The sequence below is a fragment of the Nelumbo nucifera genome, chromosome 2, assembly GCF_055504915.1.
Source record: "Nelumbo nucifera cultivar China Antique chromosome 2, China Antique-T2T, whole genome shotgun sequence".
In the NCBI taxonomy this organism is placed as follows: domain Eukaryota; kingdom Viridiplantae; phylum Streptophyta; class Magnoliopsida; order Proteales; family Nelumbonaceae; genus Nelumbo; species Nelumbo nucifera.
The window spans coordinates 94,142,636-94,152,980 of record NC_142650.1 but is presented as its reverse complement, the minus strand read 5'-3'; positions in this window follow the sequence as shown (position 1 = coordinate 94,152,980).

Here is a 10,345-nt window from a genome sequence, read left to right as displayed (position 1 = left end):
TTTGAAGAAATTTTTTAAATTTATTACCTAATTTCGTTATTTTAACTATTTAAAATACAGTTATGATAAATATTTAGTTATTTAAATATTTAAATAATCTGAAAAATATTTAATGTTTTTTGTTATTTGAATTTTATTTATTTAAATCTATTATATATTATTAAATATTTAAAAACACTTAAGTTGATAATCCGGAAAAACATAATTGAAATTGTTAGTACATAATTTCGTGATATATTTTGTGAAAATATAAAAATAGTTTTTGTGTTTTTAGTAAATATTTTAAAGTTATTAGATACTTTTGTTAGAATATTTAAATAATTCTTAAATTTTTTAATCCAAACTTTCTTTAGATAGAAATAGATAAAAAGTAGGGGAGAGGATAAATAGGAATTAGAGATAATTTAGGAGAAAAACACTCTACTAAATTAGAGATAATTTTGGAGATAAATAGGAACTAGAGATACTTTATGAGATAAATATGAATTACAGATAATTTTGGAGAAAGTGGGGGAGGTAGTTTAGGAGAAATTTTAGGAGAAGAGATTATTTAGCTTATTAGGAAAGTGCATCTCATTGGTTGTTTCAAAAATGACATGGAATAAAAAAATAAAAAATTCAAAAAGAGGAGAAAATTTCTTGACCATTTTGTTTTAATATATATATATATATTCAACCAATTAATTATTTTAAATAATTAATAAATATTTTATATATATAAAATATATAAATACATAAATTATTTATATAATTTAATTATTATATATATAAATTACATAAAACATTTACATATTTTATATATTATATATAAGAATTAAATAATCGATCGAATTTAAATATTTATTGAATCAAATCTGGTTATATCCAAATTCGAATCCGATTAGCTAATCAGTGAATACGGTATTCAAATTCGATTGATCACAATAATCAAATTATAAAAATTTGATTCAATTATGTGGAATTCAAATGTAAAATCAGATTTTCAAATACCACTCACTCTTACAAAAAGAACGCCTCTGCAAGTGCCTGTTCACAAAGAGACTTTATTTTCTTGACATTAAAGAGCAAGAAATCACCCCGTGGTCACCTATAACTAATCCATGTACTTGTTTCTGACTTGAACTGAAGCTGAATGAAGGGCATTTATCCAACAAAGAGGGATGGGATTTGTTTAATCAAGAAAACAGCGGGGTGTGGGGGATTTGTAATCGTGTAATTCAATTTGAGCAGAGATGAGCAAATTAGGCTCGCATCTTTATCCCACCTAATATGACTTCGGATGATAAGGAGAATCTACCATGTTTCCTTTACTGGATCCCTTACCTTAAAATAAATTAAGTAACAAAAGGGTGGGTACTGGGTCCCTTATTTTTCTGCAGATACCTGGTGCTTCTCCAAATACAGACAAATTGTTAAAGAAGTTGGCCCTAATAATGTAGGTGCGCATGGGCTCTTGCCAGAGGGTTGAATATTGCACTATTATTTATTCTTTTATCCAGAAGCAGTTGAATCTATATATTAATTTAATAAACATTATGAAAGTACTGACCTGCTCAGCAATAATTTAGTTATTATTTTTTTTTTTGAAAAAGTTGAACAAATGCTCTAACCTCTCTTATTAATAAATCTTGAATATTGTTAAGTTCTTCTATTGTTTTATATAAGGCCACATATTTGTATTTGTATTTGCAATCACCCGGTCAAGTCCAAGTGAAGCATTATTTTTTGGGTTATGTTTGGTTGGAATCGGAATTTACTCCTTGCAGCTAAAGCACAACTCATACCAATCTCACAAAACATCTGACCCATGTATTGGGAACGTCTCCCGTGAATAACAACAACACACGAATATGGAAGATGTTTCTGAAAGTACTGACTTGCCCGGCAATAATTTATGAGGTTGATGTGAGAAGCACTCAGCAGTGAAGAACAATCCAAACTCGTTTGGCTGGTCTGGCTGCTATTCAAGTTGCATCTCCATTGTGAGTGACCAGTTTCATATTTTCTATTCTTTGGGCAAGAATCTCAGAAAGTAACTTTAGGAGGCTTTCTGATACCCACTAGGCCGGCTGTGTTTGGTTTGAATGAAATAGTAGGGAAGGGAAGGGAAAGAGATAGAGAGGTTTCCCTTCCTCTCACTACTCTTTCCTTCAAACCAAATATAGCCTAAAGGGAAGAGACAGAAGCAATATAAATTATTTTTTTTTGTTTTTTTTGCAAAAAAATAATCATTATATCATAAAAAATTATAATTTCTAACCCCAACCATAAATTGAAATTGTACCATCCAAATGGAAAGCAATGTAGTTCAAACCCAACAGTGAAAACTAGATGATCAATGGGTATTAGATAATAGTGAAAACAAGATCATCACTATTAAAGAACCTGTATCATAATCGGTTTTATTTTTTAGTAATAATTCTACTTTTATTTATTTATACTATATTTATTAATAAAATCATTTTTAATTTAGTATTCTTGTTAATTTATAAATATAATTAATTTTACTAATTTTGTTAGTTTTATTAAATTTATTAATTAAATTTTACTAATTTTACTAATTAATTAATTAAGAGGAAGAAACAAAAGACTATAACCTGTGTTGCAATAATTTTGGCGATAATTTTATATGTGACATAGGTAAGTCCAATAGGCCTAAAATCTGCAAGAGAGATCACTTAGTGCTTCTTGAGGATGTACACAATATTAAATATTAATAGCGTTGATAGACCTAATACTTGTAGGGTCAATGAAAATACCTTGTATAAATTTAACTAGTTCAGGACCAAGATGCTGTAGAAGAATAAAATTGGAAGCCCACAGGAAACCTGTACAAGGTTTCCCTTCCTTTTCCTTTAAATCAAACATTGCGACGCGACATATGGCACTACAGAACCGTTAACTGACATCTGAGTGTCACGGAAGTATTAATTTCAGGACCATTTCGGACACTTCACACTCACCTCGGCCTCCCTAACCCCACCTCAGCAGGGCTACCTATAGATAGATGCCTTGAAAGGAGCCAAGTTGGTGTAAGAGGCAACTTGCTACCGCCAACCTAGCTGAGGCCCATGTGGCGATCTACCTGATGTGACAAACAACCTCCTCCCTCACGAGCGGGTTATCGTTTCCAATTCTTCCGGGTTCACATTGCCACATCAATATAACTAACTTCTGCCCCACCCAGCCCGCTTCAGAGGTAATTGAATAAGTGCTATCACTTTTTGCAGACTCCGCCTCCAAGCATGAGACCACCTCCAAACTAGGCGAGTTAGTGATCTTAGACACGCTACGTAAAGCCCACGACAGTGTATGCCTATATAAAGGCATCCCATTCCTCAAGAAATGTATGTGCAATTCAACACACATAGCTCTCTAGCTCTCTTATTTTCTAGCTCTCACACACTCTTCTGAGACTTAAGCATCTGAGTGCCCACTCTAGGTAAAGCAACCCGAACATTCTAACTTCTTTCTTTGTAGTTCAACCAGGCGACTTCACCAGCCCGGCATCCGAGCTATCCACCAATAAGGAGCACCAGATCATGCACCATCAATTGGCACTGTTTGTGGGAACCACTACCAAAAGCTAAGTTCTACCCATTCTCTAGTTAGGCCTTAAAGTAATGGCATCCTCAAGCAACAACCCCATCAAAAATGACAAATGCAGGTTAACGTTATAGTTATTGGGGGGGTAGAACCAACCCTTGCAGAATGTTGAAATCTCAGCTATCATGATCGGCCAGGTTGCTATTCCTTTTATAGTCATTGCCATCCCGATTGCCCTAGGACTGAACCTCCCAATGCCCATTCTAACTATGCCTTTTCTAGACAATTGAGCCCTCAGTGTTTCCTACTGGGATTGATGGCCACCAATTCCACAAGCTGGTGCAATATATCTACAGGAAATAATTGTGGATGCAAATTTGGGAAGGCTATTTCGTAGCAATGGCTGGGATATAGCCACGGCACGTGCATGGCATGCAAGTACTCTAACAACAACAATAGCAACACCAGCACCAGCAACAGGTTGCTGGCCAGGTCCCTACATTAGTATTTAATGCAAACTAGTACCAACAGCTCGATGACCTGAATCAGAACAAGAACCAAGTGAATGTGCAATACGAGGCCTGGGAGCCCGTTGTCGACCAGGTGACCTCACTAGCTAGGTTTTCGAGCTGTCCGCTAGCAGGGAATACCAGATCGTGTACCATTAATGCCCTCTTCTTCTATTAGAGGAAACCGAGTAAAAATATGCATTATATTTATCACCAAAAGGAATCCAATCTCTACAAACCCTTTGATGATGGTACACTTAGGTGGCATTTGATAAATCTAAAATCTAAAATCTGAAAATTTAAAAAGATATTAAAAGTGTTTGAAATTTGAAAGAGGCATAGATGCTTTTCCACTTTTTAGAGGTTTTGAATAGATAAGTTTGTTTGTGTTGGATCAACCCTTAAACATTTGAAATTCCCTAATTTTACTATTTTATTCCTAAAATAGACTATTTGGTAGTTTTCTGTTCAATTTGCATTATTTCATAAAAATAATTTATTAAACTTAAAATAATATTGAAAATAAAAAATAAAAAATAAAAAATTCAAATAAGAATAAAATTGAAAAATACATATAAAATTATCAATTAAGAATAAATTATTAAAAAATAAAATAATAATGAAAATAGTAATAAAGTCCATGAAGCAATGAAAATTTTTTAATAATTATCAAATTATTAAAATATTTAAGATTTAATAAAAATAAAATAATTAATATAAATAAAAATTATAAAAGTAAAAAATAATTTATTAAAATAAGAATAAAATTGAAAATTATAGGATTTGAAGTCACTTGAAGAATCAGTACATAAGTTGAAAATTTATTAAAATAAGAATAAAATTGAAAATTTATTTAATTAACTTAAAATCATTTCTTCGATCACCCCCTTTGGACAGATTGACTTTAGAAATATAGGATTTGAAGTGACTTGAAGAATCAGTCCATAAGTTGGTCAGGACCTCGCCGAAATCTGGATCGAACACATAATTTCAAATTTTTAAGAGAATTTTCTTCTCTTACAGACTTAATATGAGAAACAAAATAGGGCAATGATCACTGCCTACTCTAAGAGGTGTTTAACTTGAGCTAGTTAACAGAAAGAACCCATGTCACGGACCCATTAATGGGCCATTAGTGGGCCCACTATTCGAAGGTAGTTTAAATTAAAAGAATTAAGTAGTGGGTATTTTTTTTTTTTTTTTCTGTTAGTTGTTGGGCCATGCATGTAGTGGAGAGCCACGTGGCCACTACATGGTTAGTCACGGTTCTAAGGAAACTTGTTAGTAATTTGTTCCTTATTTATAAGACAGTCAATAGTGGGAGAGTGTCATGGTTAGTCACGTAGATAATGGGTTATGGGTAGTTGTAAGAGTCTGTTAGAGGAGTCTATTTATATTTTGCTCTTTGAAAGTTTATCAATTGAAAAATTTTCCTTAGAACCGTTTGGTTTTTATTGGAGGTCTTTCGTCTCCCTCGAAGCAGATAAAACTCACGTTACGTCCCTCACCGGGTTCGTAACAACCCACACCATTGTTATGACGCAGCAATCCAATCTAATCTTTCACACAAGTGATAGGAAAATTATCTTTTGTTTGTCCAAGTAGATACCAGCCCATGACATCGAGGTCAATCAGGTCTTCGCAGGGGATGTCTACTTAAAAAATATATCTCATTTTCTCACTGTTGCACTAAATACGGGTTTCAAGCATTTGTTATTTTATTGTTTTTTCTATTTCTGTTATTCAAACTGGTGAACCCCTGTTTTGTTTTCATTATATAACTGCTTGTGAAAAAGCTTATTCAAGTGAAACCCAAACCCCTGTTTTGTTTTCATTATAAATTAGCAACTTGTTTTGCAATAGATTTTTCATTGATCAAACGTTGGTTTGCTGCTAAGGTTAAAAATAACTATTGAAATTAAGGGAAATATTCACACAAAGAATAGATTCATCATAAGAAAAGGTTGATTTCTGGCCCCCATAATCCCAGAATTTTGTCACCATAGTTCTGGGCACTATGCCTTGTTTCTGCCTACAAACTATTGCCCAGAAATTAATCATCAACAATGGCCAGACTATATACTATATGAGTGTAAGTGGAATCAAACAAAAAATTGTTCACTGATGATTTGATTTTTTGTGGATTTTCCGTGCCCTTTCCTGATATCTTTAACTTTCTAAAATGATAAAAAAAAAGGAAACGAAAAGAAAATATTTGAACTCCCGATTGAAATGGTGTGGTCATGTAAAATGAAGACAATTAGTGAATAGGATTCTTCACTGCTTTGGGGTCTATAGAGTTTGGACTTCGAGGAAGTTTCAATGAGCTTCTTCACTGCATGAGAATAGGATTCAATGTTTTCTATGCTGAAAATTTTAAGAGAAATACAGAAATTTGTGAATATAATGAATAGTGGCAACCATTCCCAGAGCTTTGGGGACAGGTGGTATCTTCAAAGACTATGTTGGAAACATAATACTATTAATATTAGTAATTATTATTAATAATAATTTATAAAATACTATGTTTTAAATATTATTTTTATTAATTATTAATATTCTTATAAATTTACTAATATTTTTTATTATGTATATTACTAAAATATAAAATATTATTTCTAATGATTAACAACATATATAATTCACTTCAAATATTGTAGGTGAGATGCATAGAATCAAAGGGTGTGGATTGAAATGCACCACACCTATAAAATATTATTTGTAATGATTAACAACATATATAGTTCACCTCAAATATTGTAGGTGAGATGCATAGAATCAAAACGTAGGGTGTGGATTGAAATGCACCACACCTTACAAAACACTTATGGAGGTGTAGTGTGGTTTAGTCCACATCTTTGTCCACGTGTAAAACAACCTATCATGTTAGGGTGTGGTGTATTTTCATCCACAACACACCATCCAATTTCTCATATACGCTATAAAACACCCCCTAAATTGCTAAAACATTTCACTAATCTCTTTCCAAATTTAAAATTGAATAGCAATGGCCATAAATCCAGTATATAAACTGATGTAGGCACACAAGGCAGGCCCAAAGGCATGCTGACACGTGACATCCTCATCAGCCCTCAGCCACAACAGTCCTCGAATAACGAAAGCAAATTACATTATTGCCCTTGACCCATTTCAGGCAGCAACATAAACCAATCATCGGATGAAGGGTTGTCATTATATTGTAAACAAATAAAATTAGTCACCTGACTTTAGAATTAACTACATGAAAACTAACACCATAGACAAAACATTTGATGATTTTGTCAAAAAAACATTTCATTTCCGAAATGAAGAACATATGTGGGCTAATACTAGCAGGAGCGATTTTAAATGTCGAAGTACAAGGGCGCTCCCTCCCCATTGCTGTCTCACAAGTCTACATTTGGAAGATTACTATGAATGACATCTCATAATGAGTGGGGGTAATAAAGTATTTACACATAATATTTTTTTATTTGTAATAAAGTATTTACACATAATATTTTTTTAGTTGAAAAGACAAATAAGGACCTGAATTAGTTAAGGTGTTATATGCAGAGGCTCCCAAAACAGCCCAAACTGTTTACAAACAGCCAAAGTTTTTTCTAAAAATCCTGCAGTTTTATGGGTTTGTTCCCAAGCCTCCACTTATGGAGGAATGCTAAGGGTTGTGCTAAATAATTAGTGCAACTTTTAAATATATTGGGCCCAATAGGCGTGCTTAAGCGTCACCAACCAACCCATTTCTGGCCCATTCCTGAGCCCAACCCAAATATGTCAAATTTCATCAGACTGGTCATGGATTGGACAGATGAAGATTTACCTTGGAGTTGATCAAGATGGGCCCTGACTGAGTTGATATAAAACCCAACCCAACCTACTGGACTTACCCCCCTTCCGAGTTCCGAGTTCAAACAGATTGCTTTGGCTGGTTTCAGTAGGAAATGAGTTTGATTGGGATTGGTTCCATCTAGTACATTTCATTACTTAAAATATTTACATGAAGGCGCTTATGGATAATTTAAATATTGAAATGGCGCATGGCTATAGAGAAACCAACTGGGCTAATATCGGCATTGATAGAGATAATGTGACTCATTTTAGATTTTTCTTTGAGTTGAGTATAAATGGTAAAACTCTTATTCTTGGTGTTATTTCTGCTATTCCTGTGCCTAGGATTAGATTTTCATAAGCTCATGATTGTATTGTTCTCTGTTTTATTTTCTTTTCTATTGGTTTGTTTCTCTTTGATAACATGGTTACAAAATTTTAAAGTAGCCGCCTTTCATTTCATCCCCATTGGCTTTTTGGTAAGTTATTTACTCGGGTAAGTGTATTTGTCCATATTCTTTTATTTCTCAGGTAAATAAGTTAATGACCATTTTAGCCATAAAAATCTATTTTCAAAAGGGCACTTTTGTCCCATTAAAATTTTGACAATTTTTCCCCAAAGTATGAAAGTTATTGACCCACCTATGAGATGGGTATCACTTTCTTAGGAAAATAAAGTTTTCCTGGTCCTTGTTAGTGATGTATGTAACTGATGCACGGCCAACATGCATGGGATAAGATCTCCTCTTGGAGATAAGCTTAATATATATATATATATATATATATATATACATTTAAATTGAATCTAATGATGCATTTTTGACCCAGTTCATTGTTTATCTTGGTATCAGAGCCATTAAAACCAAAAATGGCTTTCACTCCATCTTCCTCCTCTTTTTCCTCTATCTCTTCCACTCAATCTCCCTTTGGTAATCTCTCCAATCTGATATTAATGAAATTAGACAAGTACAACTTTCTTTTCTGGAGGGCCCAAAACCAACCATTACTAATGATATGTAAATTTCTGGCCCAAGAAGTAAAATAAATAGGGCCCAGTAAAAAATCGAAATAAGCTATTAAGTCCACAAAGAGATGTTTTTTTAGATGGGACCAGTACATTGGCCCATTAAGCTCAAGGAGACACTGGTAGGATCTAGTGAAAATGCAAATTAAGAAAGTGATAGGCTTAAGCCTTTAATCACTTGATTTCCAAATATACTGATCCTATACAAGATATGTTGATATGTAAATTTCTGGACAAAGAAGTAAAGTAAATAGGGCCCACTATAAAATCGAAATAAGCTATTGGGCCTACTAAAGGGAGATGTATTTTTAGGTGGAACCAGTACATTGGCCCATTAAGCTCAAGGAGATACTGGTAGCGTCTAGTAAAATGCAAATTAAGAAAGTGATAGGCTTAAGCCTTTAATCACTTGATCTCCAAAATACATCGACCCTATACAAGATATCAAATTAGAAAAGAAATCACAAATTGAAATTTGTCATCGGATAATAATGTAGTGTGATCTGACTGCTCCCTGTTGGAGGGTGATTTGGCTTTCAGTCGAACGGCGAGTTAGGTGAATCTGCAAGACAAGATCAAAGAACCCGGGGTGGCTAACCCAGCGAGGTCGCTCTGATGCTTAAGTTAGTAATCTGATGCAAGCTGAAGAACTTTGAGAGTGTAGAGAGTTAGAGTGCTAGAAAGCAGAAAAATCACACGTACCTTGTGCCATCGGGGTTGGAGCCTTTATATAGTTGAATAGTCATGGGGCACACGAAAGAGTTCTGGGATATCCGAGATGTGGAGATAGAGTTCGCTCCGCTTCCGAAGGAGCAGTATATAGGTAAGGCTTATCTCGTTCCACTTCTGATTTCGACAGAGTTAGGATAAATCCTTATTGTGATCCCGGAAAAGTCGAGGTCTGTTAACTCATCGTGATCTCAAGGGATTCGGGATCCGTTGGAGAGACCTCTTCAGTTGGTTATGCGGGAGTCGGTTACGTGGTGATTCGAGTGGTTGGTTCTGAACTGGTACTTCGGTCTTTTAGTTCCGAACTGGGTTGAATACCGAGGTGCCTCGATGCCGAGGTGAGATTTAAGCCGAGGTGGCCCTGCATCGAGGTGAGCCTAAAGCCGAGGTGGCCTTTATGCCGAGGTGACTGAATACCTGAGCTCAATTGCTGCAAACTAAACTTGTCAGGATGAGTTGTCATCTCTTGGTCAGGTCATGTCCACTTGTCCCCTTTTTACTAGGTCGGGCCAAATCACCCTTCATCAATTTCCCCGACTCCCCGAGCCAGGGGTCTCGACCCAGTGCGGGGAGTTCATGATGAGTCCAGGTGGATTTGGCATGAGGTCCAGGTGGCTTGCCGGGCGAATCGTTGGTCGGACTTATTCGACCGCCCGGCTCAACCAGGAATAACCTAGGTCGCGTCTAGTCTACGCGCGGATGTCACGCC